Genomic DNA, 21,171 nt, shown 5'->3' with positions numbered 1-21,171 from the left:
GAGACCAAAACTGTCCAGGCATGAGATGAAGTCCTTAGTGAAAGCAAGATTGTTATTGTCCAAATGAATATTTGCGTCACCAAGCAAAATTATATTGGGTGAAAGTGTGCAGATATGAGTGAGAAATGTAGTGAAATCAGTAATAAAATCCTTGTTTGGTTTGGGAGGGCGGTAAATGTTGACTAGAATGGTAGGAGTGGGTCCATTCAATTGGAGAGCCACAGCCTCGAAAGATTGTGGCACTGTTGGCATGGTAACGTTAGACACTTTCCAAGTCTCGCGATGTAAAATCGCGAGACCGCCTCCTCTTCCGGATAGACGAGACTTGCTGGTGTAAACAAAGCCAGGTGGAATACATTCATTTAATTGTGAATAATCATCCGGGGTTTGCCAAGTCTCACAGAGACAGAGACAGTCGAGTTTGTGATCGACGAGGAGGTCCTGGAGTAGTTGTCCTTTGTCGGTGAGGGAGCGGGTGTTGAGGAGTCCAAAGTTGACGTCGGAGTGTTGGTTGGAGAAGCTAACGTTAGCCGACCTAGCTAGGCTGGCTAGCGTTCTGTGATCCACCCTCCTGTTGGTGTTTCGTGGAGGACGGCGGCGACCGGAGGACCAGAGCGACTGAATGGTAGTGGAGTCGTCGATGTTGTAACTCCGTCCGGAACCGCGGTGGATGTATCTCCGACGGGGAGGAAGGCGAGAGATGTCCGGGAAGAAGTGCAGTACAGACGGGGGAGCGGCGGGGCGGAGGAACTGGAGTTGGATGAGCTCCGCGCTCATGTACTGGATCAATGTAGACGCTGGATGGATTAAAAGGGACACGACTGTCCACACGAGCACACAGCTCACAGCGAGCTTGTAGATCCACGCCATGGTCTCCACGGGCTGGTGATCCGAGCAGCAGCAGCAGTAACCAGGTATTCCAGGTAAGGAACCCCAGCACGCTACGAGCTTGAACGGAGAAAACAATACTGGTGATACAGTATGTTTCTATGATGAGCCCATGGTGGAGATCAGCAATACCAAGTTCCATATAAGTATAAGGTCTGCTGTAGGCGATGCGTGGAATCACAAAACAAACTTTAAAAACAACCGGAGAGCAGCGGCAGCCAGACGCGCCAGCGTTCACTCATCCGGCGAATGATGTGCCCTGTGTCTAGGTAAGCACATTTGGGCACATTTGGGCAAGTGGCTATGGCCAAACTAGGGGGTCTATGGCCAAACTAGGGGTCAAACTCCTTGGGCTAAATTCGGCCATATCCACTTGCCCAAATGTGCCCAAATGTGCTGACCTAATCACATTTGTGATGACGGCTATGGCCGTTTTCAGCCCAATGAGTGTTTTTCGTGCATAGCTAATGCTTGGAATGCATTCAGAATCATGAAAACCCCCTAGTTTGACATGTCACATGCTATAAGCATAATGAACATTTTGCCTTATATTGGTTGTTGATGGTACCCCAACTTTCAGCAGCTGTCAAAAGTTCCCCTAGGGTGGTTGAATATAAAGCAATGTGGGATATGTTAGTAGACCCCCTTCCAAACACATTGGTGAAGAAAATTCTTGGTAAGGAATTTATTACCAGATTTTATTAATATCCCCATACTAAATAACGTTCTAATAATGTTCTAGACCACCTATAGACCCGACTTCACCAACAGAGACCCGGGTGACACCTAAACAACAAGTTTGGACAGCCCCACGAATTAGTGTTACGGAAAATAGCAAGTGTCTTGGAGGCAGCCAACATCTGTCGAGGCGATGGGGTGGCCTTTGAGAAGTTTGCGCTTCAAGTACAGTCGCTGGTAGGCATGCTAACAACCCTAGGCCCAGAGGGAGACACAGCACTTAGATGCGGCTCACAAGTTGCACGACTCCTCAACAAGCTGCCACCAGAGATAAGAGTTGAATTCCGCCGCACAATGCTCTGCGGCCCAGGAGCAACCAACACCCTGTTGGAGTTCTCGGAGTGGTTGTAGCACGAGTCCTAGCCATATAGCCTGTGCAAAGGCAAACACCTTGAAGTCCTGCTTGAGGTGAACAGTGAGCGAAAGACTCTGCCTCAACGGAAAACCTGAAGATCTGCCTTCAGAACTATCAGGCAGGATGTGCAGACACTGAAGGCATCAGTGTCGTTCTCTGTGTCCCCAGCATGTCAACCAAAGCAATGTTACCAAATCAAAGGAGCCTTCACCTCAAGTCACCTGGGGCTGGGTGAGCAATCGTATCCTGTATCTAGCCTCACAACTAAATACAGACACTTGGCCAGACTTCCGCTACAACGGTTTGAAAGGGTCAAACCCCTCATCCTGATTGGGGAAGACCACCCCACCTAATCACACCAACCGAACAATTGAGGTTGGGGCCTCCAGGTGGGCCAGCAGCCATCTGCACAAGACTGGGCTGGACCCTGCAGGAAAGCAATCTCCAGCCAAGACAATGTAAGAGCCCCAGAACACAGAGCTCATGAGGACGGAGAAACACTGGCAGGAGGCCACCAAGATACAACGCCCAAGAGACCCAGAGTGTGCCACCGCTCGCAGTAAGGAGATCAACTGCTGCAGCAACGATGTCATGAAAGGCAAGTCTCTACCAAAAAACCCCTGAACCTAATCGGGGTGTCAAGAGACCAAAGTTTCTCCCCCACAGTTCCCTGCAGTGGCCAGTGAAGTCAAACTGTGCGTCTGTGCCTGAAAGGGACAAGTCAAAGGCCATAAAGCCCACCTACTGTAATGTCCTGTCAGTAGCAACTCAACCTGCACCTGAAATAAGCCCTGACCCCTCCCAGAAAAAGTTCATCCTTGAAAATGTAATGATTAGTCGCCAGATCCAAGATCCTTGGTGGTCTAAAACTTGAGTTATTGGTAAAATAACAGCAGGTTGGTGGCCATTTTGAAAAACAATGGCTTCCATGGTCACAGGACAAATCTAAATAGTACCACTGTATTCCTCATCTTTTAAAATGTATGATTACATTGATTAGTCACCAGAATCAAGATCCTAGGTGGTCTATAACTTGAATTATTGGTAAAATAACAGCAGGTTGGTGGCCATTTTGAAAAACAATGGCTGGCATGGTCACAGGACCAATCTAAATAGTACCACTGTATTCCTCATCTTTTAAAATGTATGATTAGTCACCAGAATCAAGATCCTAGGTGGTCTAAAACTTGAGTTATTGTAAAATAACAGCAGGTGGCGGCCATTTTGAAAAATGGCTGCCATGGTCATAGGGAAAATCTAAATTGTACCACTGTATCCCTCATCCTTGAAAATGTAATATTAGTCACCAGAATCAAGATCCTAGGTGGTGTAGAACTTGAGTTATTGTAAAATAACATCAAGTGGCGGCCATTTTGGAAGATGGCTGCCATGGTCACCACGAGACAAATCTGTGATGGCCCTATAGCCAAAAATGTTCCTTAAGGCATGCTCCAACTGTCTGCCAAATTAGAATACTTCCCATTATTCAAAAACTATAATTTTATTGTTTTGGGAACACTTTTGTCAACTCCGTCAGATACATGTCAACTCCGTCAGACACAAAACCTGATGGAGTTGACGTCTGACGGAGTTGACAAAATGGCATTTGTTTTCATCTTAACCCTCTGTAGTACAATTTATCCATTTAGTTTTTCTTCAGTTGTTAGCTAAACCTAACCCTAAACTAAAATACTAAACATTATTTTGGAATTCTTAACAAAGATCATAATAATGTCCTGACGGAGTTGACATGTAAAAGCTGTGACCACATTGATATCAACATTGTTTGTTTAAAATATCAAACAATTGAATGCTTGTCAGACCAGGTGCTCCACTGTTGCAACAAATATAAACAGGACTTGGAAAAGGAGTCTTCAGGCTAAATCTGTCGACAATATTTTCTGATTAATTTAAGACTTTCAAAAAACCTGACGGAGTTGACGGAGACGTGGGACACACATTTGATATGAGATATTTAATTTAAAATATAAATTAAAATTAACTGTGTATATTGTTTGCTATGTTGTTGACAATCTACTTTCATTTAGTATGTATATTTATGTGATTGTGACAGTATTAGACACTTTTTTGGCAGTTTGAAATTGTGACAACTTGCTGGGGACAGGCTAAATACAGGCCTTTTTGGGTACAGTGCCTGCTTTTAAACTAATTTAGATGGCATATGAAAAAATATATAATGAAATGAATGGCATAATAATACACAACTGTATTACATTTAACTTTGCAAGTGCTTTTATTTGTATGAATTAATTTATTTTTAACATAAATAAGGCTCTTATGTGTGGGACATGTTTTTTCCACTTTTGTCCCGCATCTCAAGAATGAGTGTTGTACATTGAAAAACTGTGTACATGGTGACTATAACTATAATCTACCTGATCTTGAGGCCTACAAAATCGGGAAAAAAATTAAAAATAAAAAAAATATGGTTTTTCTTATCAACTAGTCAACTAGTACCAACAAGGTCGACTAGTGGATTTACTAGTCGACTAGTAAACTAGTCGACTAGTTGCTTAATGCCCTATTGTGAGTACATGGTGGTGAACTTACAGCGGTGGCAGGTGTTGTGAGTACATGGTGGTGAACTTACAGTGGTGGCAGGTGTTGTGAGTACATGGTGGTGAACTTGCAGCGGTGGCAGGTGTTGTGAGTACATGACGGTGAACTTACAGCGGTGGCAGGTGTTGTGAGTACATGGTGGTGAACTTACAGCGGTGGCAGGTGTTGTGAGTACATGACGGTGAACTTACAGCGGTGGCAGGTGTTGTGAGTACATGGTGGTGAACTTACAGCGGTGGCAGGTGTGGTGTTGTGAGTACATGGTGGTGAACTTACAGCGGTGGCAGGTGTTGTGAGTACATGGTGGTGAACTTACAGCGGTGGCAGGTGTTGTGAGTACATGGTGGTGAACTTACAGCGGTGGCAGGTGTTGTGAGTACATGGTGGTGAACTTACAGCGGTGGCAGGTGTTGTGAGTACATGGTGGTGAACTTACAGCGGTGGCAGGTGTTGTGAGTACACGGTGGTGAACTTACAGCGGTGGCAGGTGTTGTGAGTACATGGTGGTGAACTTACAGCGGTGGCAGGTGTTGTGAGTACATGGTGGTGAACTTACAGTGGTGGCAGGTGTTGTGAGTACATGGTGGTGAACTTGCAGCGGTGGCAGGTGTTGTGAGTACATGACGGTGAACTTACAGCGGTGGCAGGTGTTGTGAGTACATGGTGGTGAACTTACAGCGGTGGCAGGTGTTGTGAGTACACGGTGGTGAACTTACAGCGGTGGCAGGTGTTGTGAGTACATGGTGGTGAACTTACAGCGGTGGCAGGTGTTGTGAGTACATGGTGGTGAACTTACAGCGGTGGCAGGTGTTGTGAGTACATGGTGGTGAACTTACAGCGGTGGCAGGTGTTGTGAGTACACGGTGGTGAACTTACAGCGGTGGCAGGTGTTGTGAGTACATGGTGGTGAACTTACAGCGGTGGCAGGTGTTGTGAGTACACGGTGGTGAACTTACAGCGGTGGCAGGTGTTGTGAGTACATGGTGGTGAACTTACAGCGGTGGCAGGTGTTGTGAGTACATGGTGGTGAACTTACAGCGGTGGCAGGTGTTGTGAGTACATGGTGGTGAACGTACAGCGGTGGCAGGTGTTGTGAGTACATGATGGTGAACTTACAGCGGTGGCAGGTGTTGTGAGTACATGGTGGTGAACTTACAGCGGTGGCAGGTGTTGTGAGTACATGGTGGTGAACTTACAGCGGTGGCAGGTGTTGTGAGTACACGGTGGTGAACTTACAGCAGTGGCAGGTGTGGTGTTGTGAGTACACGGTGGTGAACTTACAGCGGTGGCAGGTGTTGTGAGTACACGGTGGTGAACTTACAGCGGTGGCAGGTGTTGTGAGTACACGGTGGTGAACTTACAGCGGTGGCAGGTGTTGTGAGTACACGGTGGTGAACTTACAGCGGTGGCAGGTGTTGTGAGTACATGGCGGTGAACTTACAGCGGTGGCAGGTGTTGTGAGTACATGGCGGTGAACTTACAGCGGTGGCAGGTGGCGCCGGTGTAGCCGCTGTCGGAACAGTTACAGTGGAAGGTTCTCCAGGACTGAGTACAGCGGCCTCCGTGTTCACAGCGACTCGGAGAGCACCTGGAACGACACAGAAACAATGCAGACGTCAAGAAAGGTGAATGACGTGTGACTCTGGGAATCCTGCACAGTGCACACCCACCACTGACACGGCGGTTAGATCACAGATTAATTTGCGTACAGCTTGTGTAAGCGTGTGGTTTTGAGAATAAAAAAACAACAAACATAATCTTGTCCTACAGTATTTCACCTGTGCAGGCTTCGACTTGAACAAACAATAGCAGTACAAAAATAAATAGACATAATACAAAGAAAGACATGTAAACATTGAAATGTTATACAGTATCTCCCGTTTACATAACACAAACACTGTACTCGATCTTCACATCAATTCTGCAGTGGAAATGAAGGGGAGGGTCCGGGGACTAAACCAACTGGCCTCTTTTTGACCATTGTTCAAAAAGTTGAAGTTCCATTAGATTCCATTAGACCAAACAGGTAGCCTGTGAGACGGTGACTACACCTCCCCCAGACACACACGAGAAAATGACTGTTCAGACAGACAGACAGACAGACAGACAGACAGACAGACAGGGTGTATATTTTTATCTGCAGTCTGATATACACCTGTTCTGTTCTAGGACAGCTTGGCATCTGCAGGAGGTTGACACACGCACACCACGCAGTACACACACACACGCAGTGCACGCACGCAGTGCACACACACGCACGCAGTACACACACACACACACGCAGTACACACACACGCAGTGCACGCACGCAGTACACACACAAACACGCAGTACACACACATGCAGTGCGCACACGCAGTGCACGCACGCAGTACACACACACACACACACACACACGCAGTACACACACACGCAGTGCACGCACGCAGTACACACTCACACACACACACGCAGTGCACGCACGCAATACACACACACACACGCAGTACACACACATGCAGTGCACGCACGCACGCAGTACACACACACACACACGCAGTGCAGTACACACACACACACACACACACACACACACACACACACACACACACACACACACACACACACACACACACACGATGATAGATGACTAAACCAAACATCTTACCTCTCCATTCCTTTGACTTGAAAAAATTATAAAATAAATACCACTCACTTCAAAGTCACCGTGACCTCACTAGCAGTATTCCTGCAGTATGTTGTGTGTGCGTGTGTGTGTGTGTGTGTGTGTGTGTGCGTGCATGTACGTGCGTGCCTGCATGTCGGACAATGCGTAGTGTAGTGTTTGCTGACAGCAGGGTTTTGCAGCAGAATGCTTCACATAACGAGGCTAACAGGGTTGATACTGAGCAGAATGCTTCACATAACGAGGCTAACAGGGTTGATACTGAGCAGAATGCTTCACATAACGAGGCTAACAGGGTTGATACTGAGCAGAATGCTTCACATAACGAGGCTAACAGGGTTGATACTGAGCAGAATGCTTCACATAACGAGGCTAACAGGGTTGATACTGAGCAGAATGCTTCACATAACGAGGCTAACAGGGTTGATACTGAGCAGAATGCTTCACATAACGAGGCTAACAGGGTTGATACTGAGCAGAATGCTTCACATAACGAGGCTAACAGGGTTGATACTGAACTAACGGTCGGTCTTTCTGTTTGCATTATTGTTGCTCAACCTGTCTGTCTAGCTGTGTCTTCAATGCATTTCTCTATGGCCCCTTTTACACATAACGTTGGTTCTAGACCTGGCCCCTTTTCCACCAGACGAGGTTCCCTTTGCACCAGAACTGGTTCCTTTTCCACCAGAAGAGGTTCCCTTTGCACCAGAACTGGTTCCCTTTCCACCAGAAGAACGTTGGTTCTAGAACTGGTTCCTTTTCCACCAGAACTGGTTCCTTTTGCACCAGAACTGGTTCCTTTTCCACCAGAAGAGGTTCCCTTTGCACCAGAACTGGTTCCCTTTCCACCAGAAGAACGTTGGTTCTAGAACTGGTTCCTTTTCCACCAGAAGAGGTTCCCTTTGCACCAGAACTGGTTCCCTTTCCACCAGAAGAGCTTCCTTTTCCACCAGAAGAGGTTCCTTTTCCACCAACAGAACTTTTGGTTCTAGACCTGGTTCCGTTCTTTATGTTTTATGCTGGGTTATTATAACACATGCACATCTTACAACCTTAATAGTGACACGTCCACTTTGGTTCGAACTTCTAGGGCAAGAAGAAATGCGTCGCAACGCGACACATTGTGAGCTTGTAGATCTGCTATTTTCAAATGGCCGAAATGTATAGGGTTGAAGTGGTTAATGTATGTTTTCTAATCAAAATTAAAATCACCAAAGTAACTAGTAACTGAAGTTTTCAAATTATTGTAGTGGAGTAAAAGTACAAATTTTGGCTCTGAGATGTGGTGGAGTAGAGTACTGGAAATACTCAAGTACATATAACTCAAAATTGTACTTAAGTACAGTACTTAAGTAAAAGTACTTAGTTACTTTCCACCACTGGATGAACCCCCACTTCATATGGGATTCATGTGTTCAGACATTTAACCACTTATTGAACCCGGCCTCAATACTTTGTAAACTCATACAGTATTACAACAGTACCTGCTCTCCGGTGTGGAGGACAGGATTGGAGTTGTTGTTTGGCGTGTTGTTCCCGATAGTGATCAGACGGTGTGTCATTATTTTTGATCAACGCACACGAGCGTGAGGCAAATGATTGAAACCACTGGAGCAAATAATACACTGAATTGCTCACTGTCATGTGTGTGTGTGTGCACGCAAGTGTGTGTGTGTGTGTGTGTGTGTGTGTGTGTGTGTGTGTGTGTGTGTGTGTGTGTGTGTGTGTGTGTGACTTGTCTTCCTATTAGAGTGTGACACAGTAATCCCTCTACCTTCGCCTCCCTCTCTCTCTCTCTCTCTCTCTGGATCCAACATTGAGGAACCAGAATCTGTTCCATCACATTTGGAACCGCATTTTGGACCCTTTTCCACCCGGGTTGAACCAGTTCGGTTCTGTTCAGGCCCCTTTTCCACCGGGTTGAACCGGTTCGGTTCGGTTCAGGCCCCTTTTCCACCGGGTTGAACGGGTTCGGTTCAGGCCCCTTTTTCACCCGGGTTGAACCGGTTCGGTTCTGTTCAGGCCCCTTTTCCACCGGGTTGAACCGGTTCGGTTCTGTTTTCCACCCGGGTTGAACCAGTTCGGTTCTGTTCAGGCCCCTTTTCCACCCGGGTTGAACCGGTTCGGTTCTGTTTTCCACCCGGGTTGAACCGGTTCGGTTCTGTTTTCCACCCGGGTTGAACCAGTTCGGTTCTGTTCAGGCCCCTTTTCCACCCGGGTTGAACTGGTTCGGTTCTGTTTTCCACCCGGGTTGAACGGGTTTGGTTCGATTCAGGCCCCTTTTCCACCCGGGTTGAACCGGTTCGGTTCGGTTCAGGCCCCTTTTCCACCCGGGTTGAACCGGTTCGGTTCTGTTCTGGCCCCTTTTCCACCCGGGTTGAACGGGTTCGGTTCAGGCCCCTTTTCCACCCGGGTTGAACCGGTTCGGTTCTGTTCTGGCCCCTTTTCCACCCGGGTTGAACCGGTTCGGTTCTGTTCAGCCGATTCGACCGTTATCATACCATCTTATGGGCCCAGTATGTCCCGTTATCATACCATCGTATGGGGCCAGTATGGCCATACTGGCATACTCACCATAGCCTGGTCAAGGTTTCCCCCTGGTGGACGTGTCATTTCCAACTATTGTCGGCGCATGGAAACTAGGGGCTACTAATATATACTATTCTCTGCCTATCGGGACATAACTCGGACGGCGCTGAGTCGGGTCTGGTGGCCTTCGCAACGCTCGGCACGGCGACTCGCTCGGCTAGCGCCTCGCTCCGCGGTGCCTCACGTAGCTCAAGGCCACCGGACACGGCACGCCTCCGTCAGGACATCAGTGATAATGACAATCGCTGATAATGACATACTGAAACAGTGAGTATGCCAGTATGGCCATACTGGGCCCATACGATGGTATGATAACGACCATACTGGGCCCATAAGATGGTATGATACCAGTCGAATGGAGTGTTCTGTTTTCCCTGCCTGATATTGAACCAGTTCAGAGTGTTTCCACTGACAATGAACTGGTTCAGAATCCTAACCGTTTGACCGCCAGGATTCATTAATCTATCTATCGCACATTGCCAAGGTTTTATCGCACGCAACCCTTATTTTGAAGAGCCAAATATCCATAACCGGATGTTACAATGACAAAATGCTGTGTGTGGTGTCTTGACCGGTTGTGGTTCTCTCGGTCGGTGGTGAAAAACACCCGACCGGGAGTATCACAGCGCCTGCTGTCGGCCGTTGAAAAACCTTGTTTTCACCAGACACGACATTCATTGCGCCGATTTGGAGATACAGGCCAATGAAAGCAGCACATAGAGTGCAAGTGGATGCGCGCACATCTTCAAAATGGCCACTGTCCCTGCACTTTGACTGTTATGTTAATGAGAGGCAGCTACCAAATTGTACCGATGCGATCCGATCAAAACATGGATTAAAGAATATAATCCCGGAACTGGAACCCCAAAAAATGGCCGCTGGATTTCCGTGAAAGCACCAAGACGGTTCCAATAATCTAAAACCGAACCAGTTCTAGAACAAAGGTTATTTTGGTGGAAAGGGGGTATGTGGGGTATACTGTATGTGTGATTGAATTTGTGTTTATCAGAAATACAGGAATCGTTAAATAAATGGGTAACCCGATAAGGAATCGGAATGGTTAAAGGGTTTGCTGGACATTTCCGTTGCTCACATCACATCCCCGGGGAGGAGACCCTGGGGCAGACCAAGGCGCAGTTGGAGGAAACACATCGACTCACTGGCCTTGGAACGTCTCGGAATCCCCCAGGAGGAAGTCACTAATGTTGCTCTGGAAAGGGAAGTCTGGAGCACTCTGGTGGAGCTGTTGCCCCCGCGACCCGACTACAGATAAGCGGTTGAAGATGGATGGATGGATGGATGGATGGACATCACATCCCACGCCACGACCATAATGTTGATAACCATCGATTATCGTAACCGTTTTAAAACGCATCTACATACTGTACGCATCATTTGAGCTCACTAATGATGTCCACAGCTAGCCTGGCACCAGAAACGAGAGGTTTTATAAACATCATCATCTGACATATTTTACCGCTTTTGTTTACATACTAGTAGCGCTCGTTGGCTGTGTTCGTTTGGTTAGCAAACGGGTTAGCCATAGCCTCATGATTGACAACAACGTGATCTGCTTTCCTACTATTCTGATTGGTTGTTATGAACCAATCACCGAAGACTGCCGCTTTGACGACACCCATCCCATAAACTTCTGCCGTGGGGAGGGCTTTCAGTCTGAATAATAAAGTGAAACGAAATGAAAATTCAGACAGAGATAGTGGCATCTAATGATGATGCCCGTGAGAGAGGAGGACCAATTATTAATTATGAAGATATTAAGGTTGACGGTGGATGAAATGCTCCGTTAACAGCCTGAGCACACAGGACGGAGTTCTCCGCCCTATCAATTAGTAACGCCCAGCGCTCAAGACGGAGATTGATCAAAAGGACGGAGATTATTGATATCAAAACCGATCGCATCACTCCACAGGCTGGGAGCGTCTGTTGCGCAACACTCTATGTTATTTTTCCAGTGGGACGTCATCGAAAATGTCCCCCCCCCCCATTTTAGCTGACAAGATTGAAAATCTTAAAAAATAATTGATGTAAATCATTCTGTTCAATTCTAAGAAAAGATTATGTGTTAGACGGCCCACCGCGGTCCCGTCGCCAGTCGCGTTAGAATTAATCATACCTCCTGTTTTTGTCGATCGCCTCGAGAGTGTTTTGGCTACTTCAGCCACATCCGGGATAACATCCGGTCCGTCTCTAAATGTGCTCCGCTGCTATAAATCGCTGGGCGCCATGATTTAATGGATTAAATCACCCCGGGCGTTCGGGGTGTTAAAGGGATAGTTCAGATTTTTTTAACTTAAGTTGTACTTGCCATAATATAGTGGTTGCAACTGTATTAATTGATTGCCCGAGTCCTTTGGTGGGAGTTCTGCTCTGGTTTTGGTGAAATATCAAGTAGTTCCGGTCATTTTGTGGGGGGCACTGGGGGCCACGCAGTAAAAGTAAATGAATCCACAAAACTAACGTCATTTGTATTGTTGACCTATTTCTAAAATATTAGTGCAACTTCCGTTCTTTTTTTACCCCTCTATCACACAGAACTATGTTTTTTGTGTCCATATCACTACGCCCAAAAAATAGTTCCATGTGATAGAGGGGTCAAAGTTGAACGAAAGTCGCGCTAATATTTTAGAAATAGGTCAACAATACAAATTACGTTCGTTTTGTGGATTCATTTACTTTTACTGCGTGGCCCCCCACAAAATGACCGGAACTACTTAATATTGACCAAAACAAGAGCAGAACTCCCACCATGGGACTCAGGCAATCAATTAATACAGTTGCAACCACTATATTAATGGCAAGTATTGCATACAACTTAAGTTAAAAAAATCTGAACTATCCCTTTAAGGGGCATGGTGTCATTAACGGTAATGTCTTCCTGCAAGTGCTGATCAAAGCAGCTGGGAACAAAGCAGAGATGCAACAGAAGGTGTGGAGGGAGAAAAGAAAAAAGTTTGGTCGCTTGTAAGTCCAAAACTGTACCTTTCTTATTATTGGGCCCTCATCAAACCCTGTACACTCAAGACACTGCCCCCGCTGCCACCCGTAGATCTCCATATTTGGAGCTGACCTCTTCTGACATTGATTCCATATGTTGATCTGACCTCATCAAACTCTGTACTCTGTACACTCAAGACACGCTCCATATATGGCCAGACCTCACCAAACCCTGTACACTCAAGACACGCTCCATATATGGCCAGACCTCACCAAACCCTGTACACTCAAGACACGCTCCATATATGGCCAGACCTCACCAAACCCTGTACACTCAAGACACGCTCCATATATGGCCAGACCTCACCAAACCCTGTACACTCAAGACACGCTCCATATATGGCCAGAACAGAATTCCATTCCATATGTTGATCTGACCCCCATGCCAAAGCGCCAGCACTCGCCCAGCAGTCTGCCGTCACCCAGGCGGATGCCTGCACGTGACCTCGTGGGGACTTTGGGTCCTTGTCCTTAAAGTTAAACGGATTGAGAATCACTGCTAGAGCCGTAAAAGTCTTCACTTATGGGGGTCCCTGGCATATCTCTTCAAATGGGGGTCCGCGGTCAAATTGGTGTCAATTTGGGACATGAAAAAGTTGGGGAACCACTGCACTGCACTGATCAAACCACAAAAAGTTGGGGAACCACTGCACTGCACTGATCAAACCACAAAAAGTTGGGGAACCACTGCACTGCACTGCACTCAAACCACAAAGGTTGAAATATGGAGATGTGAGGTTTCTGCCTCGTTGGCAGACGATCCGAAAGGATCTGAGAGAGAGTTTCCATGCAGGAAGGCCAGACAAATTGAACCAACACATGAAACTGAGACCAGGAGGGTTGACGTCCAGTCAACCCTCCTGGTCATCATTTTTCGACCGCGGTCGAGATCATGGATTTCACAATGCCCAGTTCCTGCTTCCTGATGCTTGTGTCCCTATAGCGATGACATCAGGGAACGACAGTTTTCTACCTCTGGTCTGCTTTGAGGCAGGATTCCAGAGAAGAAGGGAAGATATAACCTCATTGTCAGCTCTGTATAGCAGTATGGCCGGCAAACTGTGTTCTTCTGGACTATAGTGAAGAAACACGGGGAAGGTTGCCGTATATTAGAGAAGTCGATGGGTGGCTCGTCCAAGAGAGATTTTGCGCTCTCATTAGAAGGCGGGTGCAAGAAACGTATAGTAGGACAGTCACACGACAGCGTTTCTCACAGTGGTTATTTTACAGCTCCGCTCTCAGACGAGCAATAACTCTGAAATGTATAAATACCACACGTGCGTGCGTGCGTGTGCAACTGTGCATGCGTGCGTAGGTGTGTGGGTGTGTGTGTGTGTGTGTGTGTGTGTGTGTGCGTGCAAAGAGGCATCATGCCCGCAAAGCCACCCCTGTTCCCCCCAGTACCGCTTTTAAATGCCAGGTCTGCAACCTTGACTGTGGAGCCAGGATCGGACTACACAGCCACCAGAAGACTCACACATAGGAGAAGATGGTCATTATCGGACACGATGGACAACCACGCGTGCGTGCGTGCGTGCGTGCGTGCGTGTGTTTCCGCACGCACAACCTGTCCTGTCAGGTGATATAATCTCTGACACTTCTCGTACAGTATAGTACAGTATACTCCTCAAAATGACGTTGTCAAGAATCCAATTTCCCCCCCGCATCGTGAAAGAGAGTCTGTCCTAAATATAGAACCCTGACAAGAAAACAATCAAGGGATGCTCAGAGAGAACTTGTGACTTCTTTTCCTCCTCGACGGAAAAAGCGGCGCAGCTGTTATACTATACTGCCAAATAATAGGTTATTACCACAAATAATAGGTTATTACCACAAATAATAGGTTATTACCACAACGCCAGTGTTGATTCCGGGAGCAACTTTGATGTAGTCTATAGTCTACATCGACACGTTATGAGCTTGTAGTTCGGCTATTTGAAATATTTTTAACCCATTTTGACCTGGGAACGATTCTACAATCGTGACAGTTTCCTGAAAAACCCCATGTTTCTGTCAGTTGTTCTCAAACAATTTCATGTCAAGGACCCCCAAGATTATATGTAATTGGCCGCCGACCCCCATCTGAAAATATGTTGTTCCAGGGACCCTCCAGAAGTAAAGATTTGAATTAAAAACGTTGGCTCTGAAAGAATATATATTCAAAGATTTGTGCCACATTTTCACAATTAAAAAAAAAATAGCAGACCTACAAGCTCGTAGCGCGGCACTCGGTGCCGCGCTATGAGCTTGTAGATCTGCTATTTTTCAATAGCTAAAGTATAACATAATGTTAAACACCAAAAGGGTTTCCCGCAATTTTTGACAATTGTCAAAAATACCAAAGAAGTTTAGGGATTAGGCAGGATATAACAAGATATGGCTCATAGGGCTCTAATTCCGTCCATGCTAAACCCTAAAAACCTATAAAAAAAAACTATTCAAAAATGTTTTTCAAAATAGTAAAAACCGTCTTTTATCCAGATGAAAACAATAAGACTGAAATAATTTAGATTAAACTATTTTTTCCCTTTTTTTAATAATACATTTTTTGTGGGAATCGTGACCCCAAGAATCGGAATCAAATTGAATTGTGAGATAGCAGAAGATTCCTATTCCTATTGTTTTGTATGTTCTTATAGCATTAACGTAACGCATTGCATGGACAGAGATGGCCTTCCATATCAGGCCTTCCATATCAGCCTGAATTAGCATTTTGTTTGAAGCTGGCTATAGCGATCTATTCAGGGGCTGGAGTTCTAAGGGTCTACACTAACAATTACATTGATACTGTATCTTGTTGCTTGTGAATATTATTCCACATAAAAACTACAACAACCCAACTCTGCAGTCCTCGTCATCCCATTATCTCCTCCGGTGTTCGCAAAAGGTAAAATGGTAAATGGTAAATGGTGCATTTATATAGCGCCTTTATCCAAGGCGCTTTACATAGATTGTGCATTACATTCACACACACATTCATACACCGATTGCGGCGGAAGCCATGCAAGGTACCAACCAGCACATCGGGAGCAATTTGGGGTTCAGTGTCTTGCCCAAGGACACTTCGACATGTAGACAGGAGTAGCCGGGATTCGAACCGCCGACCCATGGATCATTGGACGACCTGCTCTACCTCCTGAGCCACAGTCGCCCCAAGGTAGAAGAGTAACGACGTAAGGTGTACTCTTGTTTTGGAAGGAGTCTTATGTCCGCTCACATAGATACGGCATCGCTGTCCCGCCCCCTCCCGAGGACCAGAAGTGAATTCCCCGTTCATTTTCCTCATAGACTTTTCAAAAAGTATTTATATATACAAAATATAAAGTTTACACCGCGGACAAAGCCAACTGGAGTTGTGACGACAAATGACAGTAAACACAATGTTTTGGGCCGATCAAATATTTCAAAAAGTATTTATTTAAAGATGATTACGCCACGGACAAAGCCAACTCGAGTTGTGACACATCGTGACAATAAACACAATGTTTTTCGCTGATCAAATAATTTGTAAGAATAAAAACATGGCAGGATACTAGAACACTTTTTGTTTTGTTTTTCTTCTTACAAATCATTTGATCAGCGAAAAACATTGTGTTTATTGTCATGATGTGTCACAACTCGAGTTGGCTTTGTCCGCGGCGTAATCGTCTTTAAATAAATACTTTTTGAAAAGTCACTTCTGGTTCTAGCGTCGTCATGAAAGGGGGCGGGACTGAAAGGGGGCGGGACTGCGACACTCTATAGAGTTATTCTTTAGGGCAGCGGTTTGCAAACCTTTTCATATCAAGGCACATTCATTATTAGTCATTTGATTTGAGCCACGGACAGTTAAAGATCTATAGAGGGTCCATTTGGTTTCCAACTCTCCATCATTTAGCTGGGGACCACCTGGAACCGCTGGTGGTCCCGGCCGGGACCCACTGCTTTAGGTGATCTTTTTAACTGGAAGCATTGGTTTAGGTGATCTTTTTAACTGGAAGCATTGGTTTAGGTGATCTTTTTAACTGGAAGCATTGGTTTAGGTGATCTTTTTAACTGGAAGCATTGCCGGACAGTAAGATGGGTACATCCTTTAGGTGATCTTTTTAACTGGAAGCATTGCCGGACAGTAAGCTGGGTACATCCTTTAGGTGATCTTTTTAACTGGAAGCATTGCCGGACAGTAAGCTGGGTACATCCTTTAGGAGATCTTTTTAACTGGAAGCATTGCCGGACAGTAAGCTGGGTACATCCTTTAGGAGATCTTTTTAACTGGAAGCATTGCCGGACAGTAAGCTGGGTACATCCTTTAGGAGATCTTTTTAACTGGAAGCATTGCCGGACAGTAAGCTGGGTACATCCTTTAGGAGATCTTTTTAACTGGAAGCATTGCCGGACAGTAAGCTGGGTACATCCTTTAGGAGATCTTTTTAACTGGAAGCATTGCCGGACAGTAAGCTGGGTACATCCTTTAGGAGATCTTTTTAACTGGAAGCATTGCCGGACAGTAAGCTGGGTACATCCTTTCATTGCCGGACAGTAAGCTGGGTACATCCTTTCTCCATTAACCCATTTAGGCCTGACGACAGTTTTCTGAAATACCTCATGTTTATGTATCAGTGGTGTTCAATATTTCATGTCAAGGACCCCAAAAATGATATGTAATTGGCCACCAACCCCCATCTGAAAATATGTTGTTGAGGAGGAACCTCTCAGAAGCAAATATTTGAGTTAAAAACGTTCGCTCTGAAAGAATATATATTCAAAGAGTTGTGCCACATTTTCACGATTTTTCAAAAATAGCAGACCTACAAGCTCGTAGCGCGCCACTCGGTGGCGCGCTATGAGCTTGTATCCCAGATTCTATCCCAGATGTAGCTGAAGTAGCTAGATGTAGCCAAAACACCCCCGAGGCGATCGACAACAACGGGAGGTATGATTAATTCCAACGCGACTAGCGACGGGACTGCGATGGGCCGTCAAAAACATAATCTTTGCTTAGAATAGGACGGATTGATTTAGATCAAGAGTTATTCACGTTTTAAGATTTTCGATCTGATCCGCTAAAATGGGGGGGGGGGACATTTTCTATGACGTCCCAACCGGAAATTATATCAAATGTTGCGCAACAGGCGCCCCCAGCCTGTTGGGCGATGCGATCTGTTTTGATATCAATAAATCTGTCCTTTTATTAACCTCCGTCCTGAGCGCTGGCCGTTACCATTTGATAGGACGGTGTTAATTAAGTAATGCCCCAGGAGTTTTCAGTCCTTTCCTGGTTTCAGCAGGCGTCCATGGATCGTGATTACAGCCAGCTGCAGACCCAGGGGTTCCATGGACTAGACCTTGTTATTGCTTGATGTGCCCTCTCTCTCTCTCTCTCTCTCTCTCTGAGAGAGAGAGAGAGAGAGGGGGGTGGGGGGGGGCAGAGCAGCTCGCAATTCATTTTCAATGGGAGTCGCTGAGATTCACAGAACAGCTCTGCTCCATGGAGTGTGTTCTGCCCTCCTCCCCCCGGACGGACAGAAATGGAGAGAATGGCTGTTCTGTCAGGGACGGGCGGCTCCAGGGCAATTTATTGACTTCAGTGTAAACCAAAAGGATGAGCCCCTCCCCCTGCTCTAAACAGCCAGCCCCCGATCGTCAACCCCAGTCACAAGTTCCAGGAGCCGTCGCTGTGATATTTATTTTATTTTCATTTGATTTTATTCTTACAATTTTATCCCACGGTTTTGTAACCCATTTTTTCACAGTCAATTATACAATGCAATCCTGGGCTCTACACTCCCTCTGCCAACCTGGGGAGAGCAACTGACTGACCTCATGCTTCCTTCAATGCATGAGGAGTACAGGCCGCTTTTCTTCACACTGGGGGGAGTTACCCCGGTTGGCCAGGGGGAGGCAGTTTAGAGACCAGGACTACTGCATGTATTTTGTGAGGGTACTACCTACCCTAGGGGGACACGGGGAGAATTTACAAATTCCACACAGAAATCCCCTTTTGCCAACCCCGTCTCGGGTATGGGCACTGATGACGCGGAGGAGAGAGCATGCCCCCTGCAGCGCCCACAGCGTCCCCAGCGGGAATCGAACCCAGGACCTTCTAGCAGTGAGGCGTCAGTGCTATACCTACTGTGGGAATCGAACCCAGGACCTTCTAGCAGTGAGGCGTCAGTGCTATACCTACTGTGGGAATCGAACCCAGGACCTTCTAGCAGTGAGGCGTCAGCGCTATACCTACTGTGGGAATCGAACCCAGGACCTTCTAGCAGTGAGGCGTCAGCGCTATACCTACTGTGGGAATCGAACCCAGGACCTTCTAGCAGTGAGGCGTCAGCGCTATATCGACTGTGGGAATCGAACCCAGGACCTTCTAGCAGTGAGGCGTCAGCGCTATACCGACTGTGGGAATCGAAACCAGGACCTTCTAGCAGTGAGGCGTCAGCGCTATACCTACTGTGGGAATCGAACCCAGGACCTTCTAGCAGTGAGGCGTCAGCGCTATACCGACTGTGGGAATCGAACCCAGGACCTTCTAGCAGTGAGGCGTCAGCGCTATACCGACTGTGGGAATCGAACCCAGGACCTTCTAGCAGTGAGGCGTCAGCGCTATACCGACTGTGGGAATCGAACCCAGGACCTTCTAGCAGTGAGGCGTCAGCGCTATACCTACTGTGGGAATCGAACCCAGGACCTTCTAGCAGTGAGGCGACAGCGCTATACCGACTGTGCCACCGCCCCGGCTTTTTATTATGTGTGTAAACTAATAGTGGACTGACCTGTCGATGATGCCACACATGTCCACTTGCAGGTGGCTGTAGTTACCCAGCAGCCTCTGCTGCACCATGGTCAGGTCCACGGGCCGGCCGCCCACGGTCAGCAGACGCATGCAGCCCTGGAAGCCGTTGAAGGGGTTCCTGCACTCCTGACCGCCCGCCTCGCCTCCGGGACAGCCTGCAGAACACGACCAAACACTGACCTTCAGCTCAGAAGTGTTGTTTTTGGCAACACATTTTGATTTTAGTTTTAGTCATTAGTCTCTTCAATATAGTTTATTTAGTTTTAGTCACATTTTAGTCACCTGGAATGTTTTAGTGTTTAGTCTAGTTTTAGTCGACTAAATGTCATACGATTTTAGTCGACTAAATCTACAGTTGATTTTGTCGAACCAAATGTATTTTGCCGGGCCTTGATGCTGTCGTAATGACTGTTATTACACTTGCTGAAAATAGCCGATCTACAAGCTCACACCGCGTCGTGCTGCGACGCGTTGTGAGCTTGTAGATCTGCTATTTTCAGCATGCAACCAAGTGTAAAATGACTTATACTGGATCTCTTGTCCATTAGTCCCTTTCTGACATTTTAGTCTAGTTTTTATTTGTTGACGAAATTGTCAATACATTTAGTCATCATAGCTTAGTTTTTATTTAGTTTCCATTTAGTTTCCGTCAGTGTGAAAAAAGGTAGTCGACGAACATTTTTCGTCTTAGTTTTAGTCGACGAAAACAACACTGTTAAGCAGTGGTCCTCAATCTTTTCAGGAATAATTTTAGGGTCTACCCAAAATAAATGTCCCATACAAAAGGTATACAGCAGGGATGTCAAATACACAGTGGGCCAAAATAAAGAAATCGGTCGAGGTCGAGGGCCGAACTGTGTTTCAACACACGGGCACCGCGGTCATGAGGACGTCCCAGGCAAACAGCAAAAAATTAAATGCATTTAAAACTGAAAATGCATTATTATTAAGCTCAGTTTCCTGTTCTATGATCCTCACCAAGCACTGATTTCATAGTATGTGATATGTGCCAATGCACTCGCAGTGAAATGTCGGACTTGTAGTATTATGGTGGTCTGTGCAATATACCAGAGGGCCAGTTCTAATACTAATTAAATATCATCCCGCGGGCCAAAGATAATTCATCCACGGGCCTGATTTGGCCCCCGGGCCTTGAGTTTGACATATATGGTATACAGAGTACAGATGATTACAGACGTCTCTGGGAAGCACATTTTATTTCACATTTATTTATTTTTAATTTTAAAAATCAATTAAACTACGCCACATCAAGAGTTTCCATGGGTAGGCCCTAACATTACGATTGCGGGGAATTATTTTGGGTATAATTCCGGTTGTGGTTTCATGCCTGATGACTACAAATCATTGACTATACAACATGAATTAAGTTACCATCCGCTCCCGACCGGATCATGAACTTGGTTTGTTATAAATGTCAGAGACGTCCGCAAACTTATATGCTTTTATACGACGTTCATATAAAAAACTAAATGAAGCAGATAATATCCCATATCATAGCCACATTGACAACGTTTGTAATAAACCAACCCCTGTAAATCCGTC

At 46.2% G+C, this 21,171-nt stretch overlaps 1 pseudogene across 1 annotated transcript in view; it reads right to left on the bottom strand.

The window, feature by feature from the left end:
- The window catches only part of LOC306927573 (contactin-associated protein-like 4), a 233,051-nt pseudogene that overhangs the window by 89,919 nt on the left and 121,961 nt on the right, over positions 1 to 21,171 (bottom strand). Inside the window, exons 11-12 of the transcript in view lie at positions 19,589 to 19,763; positions 6,043 to 6,149 (exon numbers count right to left, since the gene is read on the bottom strand). The product of the transcript in view is annotated as a contactin-associated protein-like 4 (transcript). The remainder of the gene's footprint in view (positions 1 to 6,042; positions 6,150 to 19,588; positions 19,764 to 21,171) is intronic.

Source organism: Electrona antarctica (assembly GCF_951216825.1).
Source record: "Electrona antarctica genome assembly, chromosome: 1".
NCBI classification, from domain to species: Eukaryota; Metazoa; Chordata; class Actinopteri; order Myctophiformes; family Myctophidae; genus Electrona; species Electrona antarctica.
Note: the sequence above shows the minus strand (reverse complement) of the source record. Positions and strands in the feature narration are given on the sequence as shown.